Source organism: Bufo bufo, chromosome 9, assembly GCF_905171765.1.
Source record: "Bufo bufo chromosome 9, aBufBuf1.1, whole genome shotgun sequence".
Lineage (NCBI taxonomy): Eukaryota > Metazoa > Chordata > Amphibia > Anura > Bufonidae > Bufo > Bufo bufo.
Window position 1 is genome coordinate 227,665,314 of NC_053397.1, and position 24,140 is coordinate 227,689,453.

Here is a 24,140-nt window from a genome sequence, read left to right on the forward strand (position 1 = left end):
TGATAACAGGAGGCAATAGACTGTATTCTCCTGTCCTACAGTCATCCTCTCCCCTGAAATGGCTGATAACAGGGGGCAATAGACTGTATTCTCCGGTCCTACAGTGATCCTCTCCCCTGAAATGGCTGATAACAGGGAGCAATAGACTGTATTCTCCTGTCCTACAGTCATCCTCTCCCCTGAAATGGCTGATAACAGGGGGCAATAGATTGTATTCTCCTGTCCTACAGTCATCCTCTCCCCCCCCCCCCCCCCCCGAAATGGCTGATAACAGGGGGCAGTAGACTGTATTCTTCTGTCCTACAGTCATCCTCTCCTCTGAAATGGCTGATAACAGGGGGCAATAGACTGTATTCTCCTGTCCTACAGTCATCCTCTCCCCTGAAATGGCTGATAACAGGGGGCAATAGACTGTATTCTCCTGTCCTACAGTCATCCTCTCCCCTGAAATGGCTGATAACAGGGGGCAATAGATTGTATTCTCCTGTCCTACAGTCATCCTCCCCCCCCCCCCTGAAATGGCTGATAACAGGGGGCAATAGACTGTATTCTCCTGTCCTACAGTCATCCTCTCCTCTGAAATGGCTGATAACAGGGGGAAATAGACTGTATTCTCCTGTCCTACAGTCATCCTCTCCTCTGAAATGGCTGATAACAGGGGGCAATAGACTGTATTCTCCTGTCCTACAGTCATCCTCTCCCCTGAAATGGCTGATAACAGGGGGCAATAGACTATATTCTCCTGTCCTACAGTCATCCTCTCCCCTGAAATGGCTGATAACAGGGGGCAATAGACTGTATTCTCCTGTCCTACAGTCATCATCTCCCCTGAAATGGCTGATAACAGGGGGCAATAGACTGTATTCTCCTGTCCTACAGTCATCCTCTCCCCTAAAATGGCTGATAACAGGGGGCAATAGACTGTATTCTCCTGTCCTACAGTCATCATCTCCCCTGAAATGGCTGATAACAGGGGGCAATAGATTGTATTCTCCTGTCCTACAGTCATCCTCTCCCCTGAAATGGCTGATAACAGGGAGCAATAGACTGTATTCTCCTGTCCTACAGTCATCCTCTCCTCTGAAATGGCTGATAACAGGGGGCAATAGATTGTATTCTCCTGTCCTACAGTCATCCTCTCCCCTGAAATGGCTGATAACAGGGGGCAATAGATTGTATTCTCCTGTCCTACAGTCATCCTCTCCCCTGAAATGGCTGATAACAGGGGGAAATAGACTGTATTCTCCTGTCCTACAGTCATCCTCTCCCCTTAAATGGCTGATAACAGGGAGCAATAGACTGTAGTCTCCTGTCCTACAGTCATCCTCTCCCCTGAAATGGCTGATAACAGGGAGCAATAGACTGTATTCTCCTGTCGTCATCCTCTCCTCTGAAATGGCTGATAACAGGCGGCAATAGATTGTATTCTCCTGTCCTACAGTCATCCTCCCCCCTGAAATATCTGATAACAGGGGGCAATAGATTGTATTCTCCTGTCCTACAGTTATCCTGTCCCCTGAAATGGCTGATAACAGGAGGCAATAGACTGTATTCTCCTGTCCTACAGTCATCCTCTCCCCTGAAATGGCTGATAACAGGGGGAAATAGACTGTATTCTCCGGTCCTACAGTCATCCTCTCCCCTGAAATGGCTGATAACAGGGAGCAATAGACTGTATTCTCCTGTCCTACAGTCATCCTCTCCCCTGAAATGGCTGATAACAGGGGGCAATAGATTGTATTCTCCTGTCCTTCAGTCATCCTCTCCCCCCCCCCCTGAAATGGCTGATAACAGGGGGCAATAGACTGTATTCTCCTGTCCTACAGTCATCCTCTCCTCTGAAATGGCTGATAACAGGGGGCAATAGACTGTATTCTCCTGTCCTACAGTCATCCTCTCCCCTGAAATGGCTGATAACAGGGGGCAATAGACTGTATTCTCCTGTCCTACAGTCATCCTCTCCCCTGAAATGGCTGATAACAGGGGGCAATAGATTGTATTCTCCTGTCCTACAGTCATCCTCCCCCCCCCCCCCCCTGAAATGGCTGATAACAGGGGGCAATAGACTGTATTCTCCTGTCCTACAGTCATCCTCTCCTCTGAAATGGCTGATAACAGGGGGCAATAGACTGTATTCTCCTGTCCTACAGTCATCCTCTCCTCTGAAATGGCTGATAACAGGGGGCAATAGACTGTATTCTCCTGTCCTACAGTCATCCTCTCCCCTGAAATGGCTGATAACAGGGGGCAATAGACTGTATTCTCCTGTCCTACAGTCATCCTCTCCCCTGAAATGGCTGATAACAGGGGACAATAGACTGTATTCTCCTGTCCTACAGTCATCATCTCCCCTGAAATGGCTGATAACAGGGGGCAATAGACTGTATTCTCCTGTCCTACAGTCATCCTCTCCCCTGAAATGGCTGATAACAGGGGGCAATAGACTGTATTCTCCTGTCCTACAGTCATCCTCTCCCCTGAAATGGCTGATAACAGGGGGCAATAGACTGTATTCTCCTGTCCTACAGTCATCATCTCCCCTGAAATGGCTGATAACAGGGGGCAATAGATTGTATTCTCCTGTCCTACAGTCATCCTCTCCCCTGAAATGGCTGATAACAGGGGGCAATAGACTGTATTCTCCTGTCCTACAGTCATCCTCTCCCCTGAAATGGCTGATAACAGGGAGCAATAGACTGTATTCTCCTGTCCTACAGTCATCCTCTCCTCTGAAATGGCTGATAACAGGGGGCAATAGATTGTATTCTCCTGTCCTACAATCATCCTCTCCCCTGAAATGGCTGATAACTGGGGGCAATAGACTGTATTCTCCTGTCCTACAGTCATCCTCTCCCCTTAAATGGCTGATAACAGGGAGCAATAGACTGTATTCTCCTGTCCTACAGTCATCCTCTCCCCTGAAATGGCTGATAACAGGGAGCAATAGACTGTATTTTCCTGTCCTACAGTCATCCTCTCCTCTGAAATGGCTGATAACAGGCGGCAATAGATTGTATTCTCCTGTCCTACAGTCATCCTCTCCCCTGAAATGGCTGATACCAGGGGGCAATAGATTGTATTCTCCTGTCCTACAGTCATCCTCTCCCCTGTAATGGCTGATAACAGGGGGCAATAGACTGTATTCCCCTGTCCTACAGTCATCCTCTCCCCTGAAATGGCTGATAACAGGGGGCAATAGACTGTATTCTCCTGTCCTACAGTCATCCTCTCCCCTGAAATGGCTGATAACAGGGGGCAATAGATTGTATTCTCCTGTCCTACAGTCATCCTCTCCTCTGAAATGGCTGATAACAGGGGACAATAGACTGTATTCTCCTGTCCTACAGTCATCCTCTCCCCTGAAATCGCTGATAACAGAGAACAATAGACTGTATTCTCCTGTCCTACAGTCGTCCTCTCCCCTGAAATGGCTGATAACAGGAGGCAATTGACTATATTCTCCTGTCCTACAGTCATCCTCTCCCCTGAAATGGCTGATAACAGGGGCAATTGACTGTATTCTCCTGTCCTACAGTCATCCTCTCCCCTGAAATGGCTGATAACAGGGGGCAATAGACTGTATTCTCCTGTCCTACAGTCATCCTCTCCTCTGAAATGGCTGATAACAGGGGGCAATAGACTGTATTCTCCTGTCCTACAGTCATCCTCTCCCCTGAAATGGCTGATAACAGGGGGCAATAGATTGTATTCTCCTGTCCTACAGTCATCCTCTCCCCTGAAATGGCTGATAACAGGGAGCAATAGATTGTATTCTCCTGTCCTACAGTCATCCTCTCCTCTGAAATGGCTGATAACAGGGGGCAATAGACTGTATTCTCCTGTCCTACAGTCATCCTCTCCTCTGAAATTGCTGATAACAGGGGGCAATAGACTGTATTCTCCTGTCCTACAGTCATCCTCTCCTCTGAAAAGGCTGATAACAGGGGGCAATAGACTGTATTCTCCTGTCCTACAGTCATCCTCTCCTCTGAAATGGCTGATAACAGGGGGCAATAGACTGTATTCTCCTGTCCTACAGTCATCCTCTCCTCTAAAATGGCTGATAACAGGGGGCAATAGACTGTATTCTCCTGTCCTACAGTCATCCTCCCCCCTGAAATATCTGATAACAGGGGGCAATAGATTGTATTCTCCTGTCCTACAGTCATCCTGTCCCCTGAAATGGCTGATAACAGGAGGCAATAGACTGTATTCTCCTGTCCTACAGTCATCCTCTCCCCTGAAATGGCTGATAACAGGGGGCAATAGACTGTATTCTCCTGTCCTACAGTCATCCTCTCCCCTGAAATGGCTGATAACAGGGAGCAATAGACTGTATTCTCCTGTCCTACAGTCATCCTCTCCCCTGAAATGGCTGATAATAGGGGGCAATAGATTGTATTCTCCTGTCCTACAGTCATCCTCTCCCCCCCCCCCCTGAAATGGCTGATAACAGGGGGCAGTAGACTGTATTCTCCTGTCCTACAGTCATCCTCTCCTCTGAAATGGCTGATAACAGGGGGCAATAGACTGTATTCTCCTGTCCTACAGTCATCCTCTCCTCTGAAATGGCTGATAACAGGGGGCAATAGACTGTATTCTCCTGTCCTACAGTCATCCTCTCCCCTGAAATGGCTGATAACAGGGGGCAATAGACTGTATTCTCCTGTCCTACAGTCATCCTCTCCCCTAAAATGGCTGATAACAGGGGGCAATAGACTGTATTCTCCTGTCCTACAGTCATCATCTCCCCTGAAATGGCTGATAACAGGGGGCAATAGACTGTATTCTCCTGTCCTACAGTCATCCTCTCCCCTGAAATGGCTGATAACAGGGGGCAATAGATTGTATTCTCCTGTCCTACAGTCATCCTCTCCCCTGAAATGGCTGATAACAGGGGGCAATAGATTGTATTCTCCTGTCCTACAGTCATCCTCTCCCCTGAAATGGCTGATAACAGGGGGCAATAGACTGTATTCTCCTGTCCTACAGTCATCCTCTCCCCTTAAATGGCTGATAACAGGGAGCAATAGACTGTATTCTCCTGTCCTACAGTCATCCTCTCCCCTGAAATGGCTGATAACAGGGAGCAATAGACTGTATTCTCCTGTCCTACAGTCATCCTCTCCTCTGAAATGGCTGATAACAGGCGGCAATAGATTGTATTCTCCTGTCCTACAGTCATCCTCTTCCCTGAAATGGCTGATAACAGGGGGCAATAGATTGTATTCTCCTGTCCTACAGTCATCCTCTCCCCTGTAATGGCTGATAACAGGGAGCAATAGACTGTATTCTCCTGTCCTACAGTCATCCTCTCCCCTGAAATGGCTGATAACAGGGAGCAATAGACTGTATTCTCCTGTCCTACAGTCATCCTCTCCTCTGAAATGGCTGATAACAGGGGGCAATAGACTGTATTCCCCTGTCCTACAGTCATCCTCTCCCCTGAAATGGCTGATAACAGGGGGCAATAGACTGTATTCTCCTGTCCTACAGTCATCCTCTCCCCTGAAATGGCTGATAACAGGGGGCAATAGATTGTATTCTCCTGTCCTACAGTCATCCTCTCCTCTGAAATGGCTGATAACAGGGGACAATAGACTGTATTCTCCTGTCCTACAGTCGTCCTCTCCCCTGAAATGGCTGATAACAGGGAGCAATAGACTGTATTCTCCTGTCCTACAGTCATCCTCTCCCCTGAAATGGCTGATAACAGAGAACAATAGACTGTATTCTCCTGTCCTACAGTCATCCTCTCCCCTGAAATGGCTGATAACAGGGGGTAATAGACTGTATTCTCCTGTCCTACAGTCATCCTCTCCCCTGAAATGTCTGATAACAGGGGCAATAGACTGTATTCTCCTGTCCTACAGTCATCCTCTCCCCTGAAATGGCTGATAACAGGGGGCAATAGACTGTATTCTCATGTCCTACAGTCATCCTCTCCCCTGAAATGGCTGATAACAGGAGGCAATAGACTGTATTCTCCTGTCCTACAGTCATCCTCCCCCCTGAAATGGCTGATAACAGGAGGCAATAGACTGTATTCTCCTGTCCTACAGTCATCCTCTCCCCTGAAATGGCTGATAACAGGGGGCAATAGATTGTATTCTCCTGTCCTACAGTCATCCTCTCCCCTGAAATGGCTGATAACAGGGGGCAATAGACTGTATTCTCCTGTCCTACAGTCATCCTCTCCCCTGAAATGGCTGATAACAGGGGGCAATAGACTGTATTCTCCTGTCCTACAGTCATCCTCTCCCCTGAAATGGCTGATAACAGGAAGCAATAGATTGTATTCTCCTGTCCTACAGTCATCCTCTCCCCTGAAATGGCTGATAACAGGGGGCAATAGACTGTATTCTCCTGTCCTACAGTCATCCTCTCCCCTGAAATGGCTGATAACAGGGGGCAATAGACTGTATTCTCCTTTCCTACAGTCATCCTCTCCCCTGAAATGGCTGATAACAGGAGTAATAGACTGTATTCTCCTGTCCTACAGTCATCCTCTCCCCTGAAATGGCTGATAACAGGGGGCAATAGACTGTATTCTCCTGTCCTACAGTCATCCTCTCCCCTGACATGGCTGATAACAGGGAGCAATAGACTGTATTCTCCTGTCCTACAGTCATCCTCTCCCCTGAAATGGCTGATAACAGGAAGCAATAGATTGTATTCTCCTGTCCTACAGTCATCCTCTCCCCTGACATGGCTGATAACAGGGGGCAATAGACTGTATTCTCCTGTCCTACAGTCATCCTCTCCCCTGAAATGGCTGATAACAGGGGGTAATAGACTGTATTCTCCTGTCCTACAGTCATCCTCTCCCCTGAAATGTCTGATAACAGGGGCAATAGACTGTATTCTCCTGTCCTACAGTCATCCTCTCCCCTGAAATGGCTGATAACAGGGGGCAATAGACTGTATTCTCATGTCCTACAGTCATCCTCTCCCCTGAAATGGCTGATAACAGGAGGCAATAGACTGTATTCTCCTGTCCTACAGTCATCCTCCCCCCTGAAATGGCTGATAACAGGAGGCAATAGACTGTATTCTCCTGTCCTACAGTCATCCTCTCCCCTGAAATGGCTGATAACAGGGGGCAATAGATTGTATTCTCCTGTCCTACAGTCATCCTCTCCCCTGAAATGGCTGATAACAGGGGGCAATAGACTGTATTCTCCTGTCCTACAGTCATCCTCTCCCCTGAAATGGCTGATATCAGGGGGCAATAGACTGTATTCTCCTGTCCTACAGTCATCCTCTCCCCTGAAATGGCTGATAACAGGAAGCAATAGATTGTATTCTCCTGTCCTTCAGTCATCCTCTCCCCTGAAATGGCTGATAACAGGGGGCAATAGACTGTATTCTCCTGTCCTACAGTCATCCTCTCCCCTGAAATGGCTGATAACAGGGGGCAATAGACTGTATTCTCCTTTCCTACAGTCATCCTCTCCCCTGAAATGGCTGATAACAGGAGTAATAGACTGTATTCTCCTGTCCTACAGTCATCCTCTCCCCTGAAATGGCTGATAACAGGGGGCAATAGACTGTATTCTCCTGTCCTACAGTCATCCTCTCCCCTGACATGGCTGATAACAGGGAGCAATAGACTGTATTCTCCTGTCCTACAGTCATCCTCTCCCCTGAAATGGCTGATAACAGGAAGCAATAGATTGTATTCTCCTGTCCTACAGTCATCCTCTCCCCTGACATGGCTGATAACAGGGGGCAATAGACTGTATTCTCCTGTCCTACAGTCATCCTCTCCCCTGAAATGGCTGATAACAGGGAGCAATAGATTGTATTCTCCTGTCCTACAGTCATCCTCTCCCCTGAAATGGCTGATAACAGGGGGCAATAGATTGTATTCTCCTGTCCTACAGTCATCCTCTCCCCTGAAATGGCTGATAACAGGGGGTAATAGACTGTATTCTCCTGTCCTACAGTCATCCTCTCCTCTGAAATGGCTGATAACAGGGAGCAATAGACTGTATTCTCCTGTCATACAGTCATCCTCTTCCCTGAAATGGCTGATAACAGGGGGCAATAGATTGTATTCTCCTGTCCTACAGTCATCCTCTCCACTGAAATATCTGATAACAGGGGGCAATAGATTGTATTCTCCTGTCCTACAGTCATCCTCTCCCCTGAAATGGCTGATAACAGGGGGCAATAGACTGTATTCTCCTGTCCTACAGTCATCCTCTCTCCTGACATGGCTGATAACAGGGAGCAATAGATTGTATTCTCCTGTCCTACAGTCATCCTCTCCCCTGACATGGCTGATAACAGGGGCAATAGATTGTATTCTCCTGTCCTACAGTCATCCCCTCCCCTGAAATGGCTGATAACAGGGGGCAATAGATTGTATTCTCCTGTCCTACAGTCATCCTCTCCCCTGACATGGCTGATAACAGGGGCAATAGACTGTATTCTCCTGTCCTACAGTCATCCTCTCCCCTGAAATGGCTGATAACAGGGGGCAATAGATTGTATTCTCCTGTCCTACAGTCATCCTCTCCCCTGAAATGGCTGATAACAGGGGGTAATAGACTGTATTCTCCTGTCCTACAGTCATCCTCTCCTCTGAAATGGCTGATAACAGGGAGCAATAGACTGTATTCTCCTGTCATACAGTCATCCTCTTCCCTGAAATGGCTGATAACAGGGGGCAATAGATTGTATTCTCCTGTCCTACAGTCATCCTCTCCACTGAAATATCTGATAACAGGGGGCAATAGATTGTATTCTCCTGTCCTACAGTCATCCTCTCCCCTGAAATGGCTGATAACAGGGGGCAATAGACTGTATTCTCCTGTCCTACAGTCATCCTCTCTCCTGACATGGCTGATAACAGGGGCAATAGATTGTATTCTCCTGTCCTACAGTCATCCCCTCCCCTGAAATGGCTGATAACAGGGGGCAATAGATTGTATTCTCCTGTCCTACAGTCATCCTCTCCCCTGACATGGCTGATAACAGGGGCAATAGACTGTATTCTCCTGTCCTACAGTCATCCTCTCCCCTGAAATGTCTGATAACAGGGGGTAATAGACTGTATTCTCATACAACACAGATCTGGTTTGCGCCATTTCTAGTTCTGAGCTGTGATCTTATCCGCTGCTCCAGTTCCAACATCACCTCCAAGAGAATAAAAAAATACCCAAAAAACCCCCAGATAAAACTACTTTCTAATGTACGTTCTGTAGCCATGGGGACACAGACACATAGGTCTGCATAGGAGGTGTGTACATAAAACGGGCAAAATTTAACCAAGACCATTTGCAAATTTGTTTAATTTTAGATGAAAAGTGCTTAAAGGGCTTAAAACAGGGAGCTCAGCATGACGGTATCTGCACCATCTCCCCCCCCCCACCCCCCCATTTGTTTTTAAACACAATTTGGGATCTGGGTTTAGTGTGAAGACTCCGCGGCGTGAGGCGATGATGTAAGGATCGAGAAGATGCAGCACAGACATCAGATCCTTCAGACGCGCGCTACGTTTACCACATCGGACCCCGGCTTAGTGCCGCCACGTTATTTACAAGATGTGAAAGGAGCGACAATTATGTGTTGCACCGCGTCTGCGGACCACAACGCGCCTCCATGTCTGCGGCACGGCACCGTGTTCCAGGATCATAAACATAAAGAAAATGAAACCGGCAAATGTTGCTCCTGATACGGTTCTCCGGGAGTTTCCATCGAGATCAATCAGTAGCTCTCTCCATGTCTTGTGTATAAAGGGTTCATTTGTATATTCTGCTATGTGCCTTCTGTATCAGTTCCTCAAGATCTCTGCTTGCTGTCATTCAGTAGGAGACTTCTACGAAGCAATCCCCTTCATGTGATAGGAACGCTCCTGGGGGCGCATGCTCAGAATCCTCAGCGTAGCACAGACAAATCTCATGATCCCCTTTTCCTGAAATCTGCAGCTTGTCAATTGTTGCATTTTTCTTTTATGGGTTTTGGGGAGATCTGTGCGCAGCAAGAACCGCATAAAAACACACAAACCCAATAAAAAGTGCAGCCACTGTAAAGATGGGTATTCATTGATAGAAAGCAGAGATTTTGAAAACTGAGGAACTGATAGGCTATGGAATAATTGTAGAACTTCATGCAAGCCGCATGTGCAAAGCATTTCGGGGGGGGGGGGATGTCGCTGCGGCCTGGTGCTGGGCGTCGCCCTTCTGATACTTTATCATTATTGTGTTTCACGTATGGATATAGGTCACAATGTCTCATTCCTGCACAAACCTGCAGCAGATAAATACATATTGTGCAGGTAGCGGAGGAGTGATCCGACCGGCTCGATCGCTTCTTATTCCCCAGGTTATTGTAGCTTCGGAGACTGCGACCGGAAGCGGCTGCAGAGGCGACACACCAGACCCTGATGTACGAGAATAGGCGCTACAGGGTCATCTCCCCAACATCAGGCTACACAGCGACTAAACTGTATAAATTGTAGGAAAATGGCGGCGGCGGCAATGAGAGGTCATGTAAGGGCCTGCAGCGCAACACTACACTTAGACTGTACGAAGCTGTGATGTCATCGACCATGCAGGATATTAAAATCAAGATTTGTGTCATCAGGGGCTTATTGTAACGACCATAACTGGTAAACGGGGTCCTCTCCAGGGGCCAACAGAGGAATAAGTGCCCCCCCATCATGTAATGTAGATCATGTAGATGAAACTTGCATTATCAGGGACAGAATCATCTCCTCACCTGTAGCCCCCCCCCGGCCCCAGGATGGTTCACAGACCTCCCCCAAAATCCAGAGTACAGTAACTACTAGACAAGGGGGAGAGGATGCAGCTGCAGGATGAGCATTAGGGATGAGCGAATTTCATATTTTCAAATTCATTTTTGGTTCGTGTTGTGGTATAAGCCGAATTGCGTTTTGGATTCCGTTACCACGGACCATAACATTACCACGGACCATGATGGAATGCATTTAGAGGACTCCAGCATAACGGAAACCGGACGGATCTGTTTTTCAGCCCATAGACCTCTATTATGACAGGATAGAATTGCATTATGGTCCATGGTAACGGAATCCATAACGCAATTCAGCTTATACCACAACATGAACCGAAAATGAATTTCAAAATATGAAATTTGCTCATCCCTAATGAGTACGTCTGTGAGACTGCATGCTGTGAGCGGGGAGAAGGGGATACAGCTACAGGATCCCTGTGTCTGTGAGACTGCATGCTGTGAGTGGGGAGAAGGGGATACAGCTACAGGATCGCTGTTTCTATGAGACTGCATGCTGTGAGCGGGGAGAAGGGGATGCAGCTACAGGATCGCTGTGTCTATGAGACTGCATGCTGTGAGCGGGGAGAAGGGGATGCAGCTACAGGATCCCTGTGTCTGTGAGACTGCAGGCTGTGAGTGGGGAGAAGGGGATACAGCTACAGGATCGCTGTGTCTGTGAGACTGCAGGCTGTGAGTGGGGAGAAGGGGATACAGCTACAGGATCGCTGTGTCTGTGAGACTGCAGGCTGTGAGTGGGGAGAAGGGGATGCAGCTACAGGATCGCTGTGTCTGTGAGACTGCAGGCTGTGAGTGGGGAGAAGGGGATACAGCTACAGGATCGCTGTTTCTATGAGACTGCATGCTCTGAGCGGGGAGAAGGGGATACAGCTGCAGGATCCCTGTTTCTATGAGACTGCAGGCTGTGAGCGGGGAGAAGGGGATACAGCTACAGGATCTCTGTTTCTATAAGACTGCATGCTGTGAGCGGGGAGAAGGGGATACAGCTACAGGATCGCTGTGTCTGTGAGACTGCAGGCTGTGAGTGGGGAGAAGGGGATGCAGCTACAGGATCGCTGTGTCTGTGAGACTGCAGGCTGTGAGTGGGGAGAAGGGGATACAGCTACAGGATCCCTGTGTCTGTGAGACTGCATGCTGTGAGCGGGGAGAAGGGGATGCAGCTACAGGATCGCTGTGTCTGTGAGACTGCATGCTGTGAGTGGGGAGAAGGGGATACAGCTACAGGATCGCTGTTTCTATGAGACTGCAGGCTGTGAGTGGGGAGAAGGGGATACAGCTACAGGATCGCTGTTTCTATGAGACTGCATGCTGTGAGCGGGGAGAAGGGGATACAGCTACAGGATCTCTGTTTCTATGAGACTGCATGCTGTGAGCGGGGAGAAGGGGATACAGCTACAGGATCTCTGTTTCTATGAGACTGCATGCTGTGAGCGGGGAGAAGGGGATACAGCTACAGGATCCCTGTGTCTGTGAGACTGCATGCTGTGAGTGGGGAGAAGGGGATACAGCTACAGGATCGCTGTGTCTGTGAGACTGCATGCTGGGAGCGGGGAGAAGGGAATGCAGCTACAGGATCGCTGTGTCTGTGAGACTGCAGGCTGTGAGCGGGGAGAAGGGGATACAGCTACAGGATCCCTGTGTCTGTGAGACTGCATGCTGTGAGTGGGGAGAAGGGGATACAGCTACAGGATCGCTGTGTCTGTGAGACTGCAGGCTGTGAGCGGGGAGAAGGGGATACAGCTACAGGATCCCTGTTTCTATGAGACTGCAGGCTGTGAGCGGGGAGAAGGGGATACAGCTACAGGATCGCTGTTTCTATGAGACTGCAGGCTGTGAGCGGGGAGAAGGGGATACAGCTACAGAATCGCTGTGTCTGTGAGACTGCATGCTGGGAGCGGGGAGAAGGGGATGCAGCTACAGGATCTCTGTGTCTGTGAGACTGCAGGCTGTGAGCGGGGAGAAGGGGATACAGCTACAGGATCGCCGTGTCTGTGAGACTGCAGGCTGTGAGCGGGGAGAAGGGGATACAGCTACAGGATCGCTGTGTCTGTGAGACTGCATGCTGTGAGTGGGGAGAAGGGGATACAGCTGCAGGATCGCTGTGTCTGTGAGACTGCATGCTGTGAGCGGGGAGAAGGGGATGCAGCTACAGGATCCCTGTTTCTGTGAGACTGCAGGCTGTGAGTGGGGAGAAGGGGATACAGCTACAGGATCCCTGTTTCTATGAGACTGCATGCTGTGAGTGGGGAGAAGGGGATACAGCTACAGGATCCCTGTTTCTATGAGACTGCAGGCTGTGAGCGGGGAGAAGGGGATACAGCTACAGGATCGCTGTTTCTATGAGACTGCATGCTGTGAGTGGGGAGAAGGGGATGCAGCTACAGGATCCCTGTTTCTATGAGACTGCATGCTGTGAGCGGGGAGAAGGGGATACAGCTACAGGATCCCTGTTTCTATGAGACTGCAGGCTGTGAGTGGGGAGAAGGGGATACAGCTACAGGATCCCTGTTTCTATGAGACTGCATGCTGTGAGTGGGGAGAAGGGGATACAGCTACAGGATCCCTGTTTCTATGAGACTGCAGGCTGTGAGTGGGGAGAAGGGGATACAGCTACAGGATCGCTGTTTCTATGAGACTGCAGGCTGTGAGCGGGGAGAAGGGGATACAGCTACAGGATCGCCGTGTCTGTGAGACTGCAGGCTGTGAGCGGGGAGAAGGGGATACAGCTACAGGATCGCCGTGTCTGTGAGACTGCATGCTGTGAGCGGGGAGAAGGGGATGCAGCTACAGGATCCCTGTTTCTGTGAGACTGCAGGCTGTGAGTGGGGAGAAGGGGATGCAGCTACAGGATCCCTGTTTCTATGAGACTGCATGCTGTGAGTGGGGAGAAGGGGATACAGCTACAGGATCCCTGTTTCTATGAGACTGCATGCTGTGAGTGGGGAGAAGGGGATACAGCTACAGGATCGCTGTTTCTATGAGACTGCAGGCTGTGAGCGGGGAGAAGGGGATGCAGCTACAGGATCGCTGTGTCTGTGAGACTGCATGCTGGGAGCGGGGAGAAGGGGATGCAGCTACAGGATCTCTGTGTCTGTGAGACTGCAGGCTGTGAGCGGGGAGAAGGGGATACAGCTACAGGATCGCCGTGTCTGTGAGACTGCAGGCTGTGAGCGGGGAGAAGGGGATACAGCTACAGGATCGCTGTGTCTGTGAGACTGCATGCTGTGAGTGGGGAGAAGGGGATACAGCTGCAGGATCGCTGTGTCTGTGAGACTGCATGCTGTGAGCGGGGAGAAGGGGATGCAGCTACAGGATCCCTGTTTCTGTGAGACTGCAGGCTGTGAGTGGGGAGAAGGGGATACAGCTGCAGGATCCCTGTGTCTGTGAGACTGCAGGCTGTGAGCGGGGAGAAGGGGATACAGCTACAGGATCCCTGTTTCTATGAGACTGCAGGCTGTGAGCGGGGAGAAGGGGATACAGCTACAGGATCGCTGTTTCTATGAGACTGCATGCTGTGAGTGGGGAGAAGGGGATGCAGCTACAGGATCGCTGTTTCTATGAGACTGCATGCTCTGAGCGGGGAGAAGGGGATACAGCTACAGGATCCCTGTTTCTATGAGACTGCATGCTGTGAGTGGGGAGAAGGGGATACAGCTACAGGATCCCTGTTTCTATGAGACTGCAGGCTGTGAGCGGGGAGAAGGGGATACAGCTACAGGATCGCTGTTTCTATGAGACTGCATGCTGTGAGTGGGGAGAAGGGGATGCAGCTACAGGATCGCCGTGTCTGTGAGACTGCATGCTGTGAGCGGGGAGAAGGGGATACAGCTACAGGATCCCTGTTTCTATGAGACTGCAGGCTGTGAGTGGGGAGAAGGGGATACAGCTACTGGATCCCTGTTTCTATGAGACTGCATGCTGTGAGTGGGGAGAAGGGGATACAGCTACAGGATCCCTGTTTCTATGAGACTGCAGGCTGTGAGTGGGGAGAAGGGGATACAGCTACAGGATCCCTGTTTCTATGAGACTGCAGGCTGTGAGTGGGGAGAAGGGGATACAGCTACAGGATCCCTGTTTCTATGAGACTGCAGGCTGTGAGCGGGGAGAAGGGGATACAGCTACAGGATCCCTGTTTCTATGAGACTGCAGGCTGTGAGCGGGGAGAAGGGGATACAGCTACAGGATCGCTGTTTCTATGAGACTGCAGGCTGTGAGCGGGGAGAAGGGGATACAGCTACAGGATCGCCGTGTCTGTGAGACTGCAGGCTGTGAGCGGGGAGAAGGGGATACAGCTACAGGATCGCCGTGTCTGTGAGACTGCAGGCTGTGAGCGGGGAGAAGGGGATACAGCTACAGGATCGCCGTGTCTGTGAGACTGCATGCTGTGAGCGGGGAGAAGGGGATGCAGCTACAGGATCCCTGTTTCTGTGAGACTGCAGGCTGTGAGTGGGGGGAAAGGGGATGCAGCTACAGGATCCCTGTTTCTATGAGACTGCATGCTGTGAGTGGGGAGAAGGGGATACAGCTACAGGATCCCTGTTTCTATGAGACTGCATGCTGTGAGTGGGGAGAAGGGGATGCAGCTACAGGATCCCTGTTTCTGTGAGACTGCAGGCTGTGAGTGGGGAGAAGGGGATACAGCTACAGGATCCCTGTTTCTATGAGACTGCAGGCTGTGAGTGGGGAGAAGGGGATGCAGCTACAGGATCCCTGTTTCTATGAGACTGCAGGCTGTGAGCGGGGAGAAGGGGATGCAGCTACAGGATCGCCGTGTCTGAGAGACTGCATGCTGTGAGCGGGGAGAAGGGGATGCAGCTACAGGATCCCTGTTTCTATGAGACTGCAGGCTGTGAGTGGGGAGAAGGGGATACAGCTACAGGATCCCTGTTTCTATGAGACTGCAGGCTGTGAGTGGGGAGAAGGGGATACAGCTACAGGATCCCTGTTTCTATGAGACTGCAGGCTGTGAGTGGGGAGAAGGGGATACAGCTACAGGATCCCTGTTTCTATGAGACTGCAGGCTGTGAGCGGGGAGAAGGGGATACAGCTACAGGATCCCTGTTTCTATGAGACTGCATGCTGTGAGTGGGGAGAAGGGGATACAGCTACAGGATCCCTGTTTCTATGAGACTGCAGGCTGTGAGTGGGGAGAAGGGGATACAGCTACAGGATCGCTGTTTCTATGAGACTGCATGCTGTGAGTGGGGAGAAGGGGATACAGCTACAGGATCCCTGTGTCTGTGAGACTGCAGGCTGTGAGTGGGGAGAAGGGGATACAGCTACAGGATCGCTGTGTCTGTAAGACTGCATGCTGTGAGTGGGGAGAAGGGGATGCAGCTACAGGATCGCTGTGTCTGTGAGACTGCAGGCTGTGAGTGGGGAGAAGGGGATACAGCTACAGGATCGCTGTTTCTATGAGACTGCATGCTGTGAGCGGGGAGAAGGGGATACAGCTACAGGATCCCTGTTTCTGTGAGACTGCAGGCTGTGAGTGGGGAGAAGGGGATACAGCTACAGGATCCCTGTTTCTATGAGACTGCATGCTGTGAGTGGGGAGAAGGGGATACAGCTACAGGATCGCCGTGTCTGTGAGACTGCAGGCTGTGAGTGGGGAGAAGGGGATACAGCTACAGGATCCCTGTTTCTATGAGACTGCAGGCTGTGAGCGGGGAGAAGGGGATGCAGCTACAGGATCGCCGTGTCTGAGAGACTGCATGCTGTGAGCGGGGAGAAGGGGATGCAGCTACAGGATCCCTGTTTCTATGAGACTGCAGGCTGTGAGTGGGGAGAAGGGGATACAGCTACAGGATCCCTGTTTCTATGAGACTGCAGGCTGTGAGTGGGGAGAAGGGGATACAGCTACAGGATCGCTGTGTCTGTGAGACTGCAGGCTGTGAGTGGGGAGAAGGGGATACAGCTACAGGATCCCTGTTTCTATGAGACTGCAGGCTGTGAGTGGGGAGAAGGGGATACAGCTACAGGATCCCTGTTTCTATGAGACTGCAGGCTGTGAGCGGGGAGAAGGGGATACAGCTACAGGATCCCTGTTTCTATGAGACTGCAGGCTGTGAGTGGGGAGAAGGGGATACAGCTACAGGATCCCTGTTTCTATGAGACTGCAGGCTGTGAGCGGGGAGAAGGGGATACAGCTACAGGATCGCTGTGTCTGTGAGACTGCAGGCTGTGAGCGGGGAGAAGGGAATGCAGCTACAGGATCCCTGTTTCTATGAGACTGCAGGCTGTGAGCGGGGAGAAGGGGATACAGCTACAGGATCGCTGTGTCTGTGAGACTGCAGGCTGTGAGCGGGGAGAAGGGAATGCAGCTACAGGATCCCTGTTTCTATGAGACTGCAGGCTGTGAGCGGGGAGAAGGGGATACAGCTACAGGATCGCTGTGTCTGTGAGACTGCATGCTGTGAGTGGGGAGAAGGGGATACAGCTACAGGATCGCTGTTTCTATGAGACTGCATGCTGTGAGTGGGGAGAAGGGGATACAGCTACAGGATCGCTGTTTCTATGAGACTGCAGGCTGTGAGCGGGGAGAAGGGGATACAGCTACAGGATCGCTGTGTCTGTGAGACTGCATGCTGTGAGTGGGGAGAAGGGGATACAGCTACAGGATCGCTGTGTCTGTGAGACTGCATGCTGTGAGCGGGGAGAAGGGAATGCAGCTACAGGATCGCTGTGTCTGTGAGACTGCAGGCTGTGAGCGGGGAGAAGGGGATACAGCTACAGGATCCCTGTTTCTATGAGACTGCAGGCTGTGAGCGGGGAGAAGGGGATACAGCTACAGGATCGCTGTGTCTGTGAGACTGCATGCTGTGAGTGGGGAGAAGGGGATACAGCTACAGGATTAGAGCATTAACGGAGGATTTACATCTATAGAAAAAGTTCAAGAAAAATGTGACTGTGGGAAGCGCGCATCTCTACAGCCTCGTTATTCCTCATGACATCCACTTTGCTATAAACGGGTGCAATAGATTTGTCAGCAGTGTAAAGCCTCATTCACACGTCAGTGATTGTGAGCCAAAACCCGGACTGGAGCCTCCACAGACATAAGGTATAAGGCCTCTTGCACACGACCGTATGTCTGTTTCAGTATTTTGTGGTCCGCAAAAAACGGATCTGCAAAAAAAACTGATGACATCCGTGTGCATTTCGTTTTTTGCAGAACGGAACAGCTGGCCCCTGATAGAACAGTCCTATCCTTGTCCGTTATGCGGACAATAATAGGACATGTTCTATCTTTGAACAGAATGGAAATACGGATACGGAAGGTTTTTATTGTGGATCCATTGAAATGAATGGTTCCGTATACGGTCCCTATATGGAACGCAAAAAAAACAGGAAAAAAAAAAAAAGGCCCAGGGGAAATATCTGCTCCTGTTCTGTGTTTAGAGCCGCACCTGGTTTTGGCTCAAAATCACTGATGGAAATCACTGACCGAACACTGACGTGTGACGGAGGCATAAAAGTGATTATTTAGGAATTGGAGTTTTAGGTGGGAAGTTAAAAATGGTGCTACATAGACTACAGTATATGACGGCATTAGGTACTGTGGTATATGAGGCTATAAAGTGGGAACTATATGGTGGTATTATTTTAAGGTAGTATTTGCATTCTGTGTATAATTGATACGGTGATATTAAATGTGAGCTCTATATGACAGTATTATATTGGCACTATATGGTGGGATTATGTGGGCTGAGGAAAACAAGATTTCTGAAATGGAGACATAAGACCCCACTCTCCTCATTCTCGGACCCCCTTTTTGTCACATCAGTCCGGCAGGGATGCAGTGAACGCTACAGGCGGGTACTGGCTGCTGCAGGCGCAATGCTCTAGAGCAGTGGTGGCACTCAGAGCCCTCTCTGTGGGCACCCATGCCATGGAAAACGTCTATGGCGTACCAATATGTCTCAGACTTTTCCTGCCATTCATCAGCGCAGGGCGCTCTATGAACAGCGCAGGCAGCGCACGGAATGTAGGCAGGATATTATAGCTACATGCTAAAGTACATGGAAGATATAATATGTTGGACTGTAGTGTTCAGGGTAAATTGCCGGCTTGCAGTTTGGGCACTCGGTCTCTAAAAGGTTCGCCATCACTGCTCTAGAGCCTCTAGGCCTCTGATGATGGAGCACCCCTGTGTTCTCCATACAGTCAGCACACAGGTAGACATGGCGGGAGTCACGCGTGTGCGCCCCCCCTGCGGCCAGGACTCTAGCCCGTGTTTAGACTGTGCTGTGATGAAGGATTTGGTGGCGATATCTGGGGCTCGTCCATTCTGCTCTGCTTGGAGGGGCTCTCCTCCCCTCCTTATATACCCGCACTATTTTTAACGCTGCCTACGCAAATCCAGTTCCGGAATGAGCATGCTGCTCAGCCAAACGGGAAGAGGAGATGGGGGTCAGCTTCCTGAACATGGCAAAAAAAAAAACTGAAATCCATGCAGCAAGGCCGGGGACACGCACGCTGGCCTGCTCGTATCTGGGAGCACATCCCATCATTTCCTCCAACTTTCACTGCTGCAGGAAGACAGAGATTAGCAGATGTGGACGGAGCGCCGCCCTGCTGGGGTAATGCCCCCGAAGACAGGTGTCACCTCACTGTAGGGTGCATGATTCTGCTGCCATGTGAGGGGGCCCATAAATAATGCATCACAGCTAGGGCCCCGCTATTCACAGGGGCTCCACGTATAGAAGAGCTGCTCCGTGGCTCCAGAGCTACAAGACGTATGACAGGAAGGAGCAGAATACCGCACCAGAAGAAAAATAAGGGGCGGAGCTAAGCCATGACAATGTCGCAACATTTGTATCAACGTGTAACCAACGGTTCCGTTCCATTGTATCAGTGACTGTTGATCCATGCAGATTGGTTGAAGGTATACGCTGTATATGACATCACTCACCTGTCCCAGAAACAGCGCCCCCCTTGTCCATAGACTGTGTCTGGTATGGCACCCATGACTACTAGACAGGAGCGAATTATGGAAATCAATGAAAGGATGTCATGTGATGGACCCGCTGACAGCCGGAGCTCAGCGCTACACGTTATAGAGACAGTCATAATCGACCATACACATCTGTGGTGGGGGATGGGTGCACCATGCAAGGGACCCAAGTGGGTGCTGCACCCTGTGTACATTTATATCAGGATTCCTAGAACTATATAATAGACAGGACTCTGCTATAGCCTTCAGCCCCTCCCTCCGCGGCTTTTCTGCGCCATTATTACCTGTCATGTCCGTTTCTCTTCCTGAAAACAGTAACTGGACATTTTTCTGCTCATTTCTCGCTGTGTAGTTTATACAACAGGTGTGTCAGCGAGAGACAGCCAAAATCAACACGCGCCTCACCGCAGCGGGCGGGCTACCGAGCAGCCTCACCGGGCACCGGCACGCCGCCTTAACCCCCAACCTGCCAATCAACATCCACAACTGCAGAGCAGCGCCCCCTGTGTAAAATAGCGCAGAATCACCTCCGTACATTCACCACAACGAGAACAGCAGCGACCGGCGTGTTTTACGTGATTTGTCGGATGTCAGTGTAGACAATCCTCTGTGCGCCAAACACATCCACAACACAGATCTAAGCAGTTTGGGCAAAGTCTACACCCCACCGCTCTCCAGATATCAGTGATATTATACAGGAGGTGACATCACCGCTCTCCTGATATCAGTTATATTATACAGGAGGTGACATCACCGCTCTCCTGATATCAGTGATATTATACAGGAGGTGACATCACCGCTCTCCTGATATCAGTTATATTATACAGGAGGTGACATCACCGCTCTCCAGATATCAGTGATATTATACAGGAGGTGACATCACCGCTCTCCTGATATCAGTTATATTATACAGGAGGTGACATCACCGCTCTCCAGATATCAGTTATATTATACAGGAGGTGACATCACCGCTCTCCTGATATCAGTGATATTATACAGGAGGTGACATCACCGCTCTCCTGATATCAGTTATATTATACAGGAGGTGACATCACCGCTCTCCTGATATCAGTGATATTATACAGGAGGTGACATCACCGCTCTCCTGATATCAGTGATATTATACAGGAGGTGACATCACCGCTCTCCAGATATCAGTTATATTATACAGGAGGTGACATCACCGCTCTCCAGATATCAGGTATATTATACAGGAGGTGACATCACCGCTCTACGGATATCGGTTATATTATACAGGAAGTGACATCACCGCCCTCCAGATATCAGTTATATTATACAGGAGGTGACATCACCGCTCTCCAGATATCAGTTATATTATACAGGAGGTGTCATCACCGCTCTCCTGATATCAGTTATATTATACAGGAGGTGACATCACCGCTCTCCAGATATCAGTTATATTATACAGGAGGTGACATCACCGCTCTCCAGATATCAGTTATATTATACAGGAGGTGACATCACCGCTCTCCAGATATCAGTTATATTATACAGCAGGTGACATCACCGCTCTCCAGATATCAGTTATATTATACAGGAGGTGACATCACCGCTCTCCAGATATCAGTTATATTATACAGGAGGTGACATCACCGCTCTCCAGATATCGGTTATATTATACAGGAGGTGACATCACCGCTCTCCAGATATCCGTTATATTATACAGGAGGTGACATCACCGCTCTCCAGATATCAGTTATATTATACAGGAGGTGACATCACCGCTCTCCAGATATCAGTTATATTATACAGGAGGTGACATCACCGCTCTCCAGATATCAGTTATATTATACAGGAGGTGACATCACCACTCTCCAGATATCGGTTATATTATACAGGAGGTGACATCACCGCTCTCCAGATATCCGTTATATTATACAGGAGGTGACATCACCGCTCTCCGGATATCAGTTATATTATACAGGAGGTGACATCACTGCTCTCCGGATATCAGTTATATTATACAGGAGGTGACATCACCGCTCTCCAGATATCAGTTATATTATACAGGAGGTGACATCGCAGCTCTCCGGATATCAGTTATATTATACAGGAGGTGACATCACCGCTCTCCAGATATCAGTTATATTATACAGGAGGTGACATCACTCTCTCCAGATATCAGTTATATTATACAGGAGGTGACATCACCGCTCTCCGGATATCAGTTATATTATACAGGAGGTGACATCACCGCTCTCCGGATATCAGTTATATTATACAGGAGGTGACATCACCGCTCTCCAGATATCAGTTATATTATACAGGAGGTGACATCGCAGCTCTCCGGATATCAGTTATATTATACAGGAGGTGACATCACCGCTCTCCAGATATCAGTGATATTATAAAGGAGGTGACATCACTGCTCTACAGATATCAGTTATATTATACAGGAGGTGACATCACCGCTCTCCAGATATCAGTTATATTATACAGGAGGTGACATCACCGCTCTCCAGATATCAGTTATATTATACAGGAGGTGACATCACTGCTCTCCAGATATTAGTTATATTATACAGGAGGTGACATCACCGCTCTCCAGATATCAGTTATATTATACAGGAGGTGACATCACCGCTCTCCAGATATCAGTTATATTATACAGGAGGTGACATCACTCTCTCCAGATATCAGTTATATTATACAGGAGGTGACATCACCGCTCTCCGGATATCAGTTATATTATACAGGAGGTGACATCACCGCTCTCCAGATATTAGTTATATTATACAGGAGGTGACATCACCGCTCTCCAGATATCAGTTATATTATACAGGAGGTGACATCACCGCTCTCCAGATATCAGTTATATTATACAGGAGGTGACATCACCGCTCTCCAGATATCAGTTATATTATACAGGAGGTGACATCACCGCTCTCCAGATATCAGTTATATTATACAGGAGGTGACATCACCGCTCTCCAGATATCAGTTATATTATACAGGAGGTGACATCACTCTCTCCAGATATCAGTTATATTATACAGGAGGTGACATCACCGCTCTCCAGATATCAGTTATATTATACAGGAGGTGACATCACAGCTCTCCGGATATCAGTTATATTATACAGGAGGTGACATCACCGCTCTCCAGATATCAGTTATATTATACAGGAGGTGACATCACCGCTCTCCAGATATCAGTTATATTATACAGGAGGTGACATCACCGCTCTCCAGATATCAGTTATATTATACAGGAGGTGACATCACCGCTCTCCAGATATCAGTTATATTATACAGGAGGTGACATCACAGCTCTCCGGATATCAGTTATATTATACAGGAGGTGACATCACCGCTCTCCAGATATCAGTTATATCATACAGGAGATGACATCACCGCTCTCCAGATATCAGTTATATTATACAGGAGGTGACATCACCGCCCTCCAGATATACATTATATAGGAGCAGACACTCACCCATTGTTTGCCCTCTTTTGCCACCTTCTCATGCGCTCTGCACAACCACAACATTTTCACGTTCCATAAACGCAGAGACGTTGTGCACACAGTAAGACATTTGTTGCACTCCATGCTGCACGGTGGCACGGGCATACGGTGCACATGATGCTTGATATTCTGGGTGTGCAGTGTGCAGCCTGCCTACCTGCCTGCCTGCCTGACTGCCTACCTACCTACCTGCCTGCCTGACTGCCTACCTGCCTTCCTGCCTCTCCGCAGAGTGTGACCTGAGATCACAACGAGCTGCACATGACTCCACTTATTTTGTTGGGGGTCACCCAGAAAGCACGGCCCCGGCTGCAGGGAGAGGAGCAGGAGGGTGCAAACACATCTCCCCTCAATGTCCCCCGCTGCCAGTCTGTGCTCAGGGATCCCCAGCAATCATGGCTGTAACTATTGGGGTGAAGAGGCGGCAGTGGCGAGACGCACAGGAGTTATTTTTGTGGCAGTTTAAGTTTTTTGCCAAGATTTTCAAATTCTCTGCAAAACCGCTGTAGTTTCTCTACAATTATGGAAATTATGGGGAAAAAAAGCGTCAAGAACCATGACAGAAACGACCTGTGTAATTACAGCCGGAGGTGGACCCTGAGGGTCCCCCTAAACTGGGACCAGTACCATGACAGTGGGGGCTGTTACAGATTTTGGATCTCGCACAGTGGCTTGAAGATGGACGATCCATGGCGGCAGCTTCTTCGCGGATGATGGGAGCCCACAAAGGGGAGACCCCCGGCTGTGAGAACTAGACCCCAAATAAAGGAGACACCCCCAACTGAGCACCAGACCCCAAATAAAGGGGAGACCCCTGACTGTGAGCAGCAGACCCCAAACAAAGGGGAGCCCCCGACTGTGAGCACCAGACCCCAAATAAAGGGGAGACCCTCGATTTTGAGCACCAGACCCAAAAACAAAG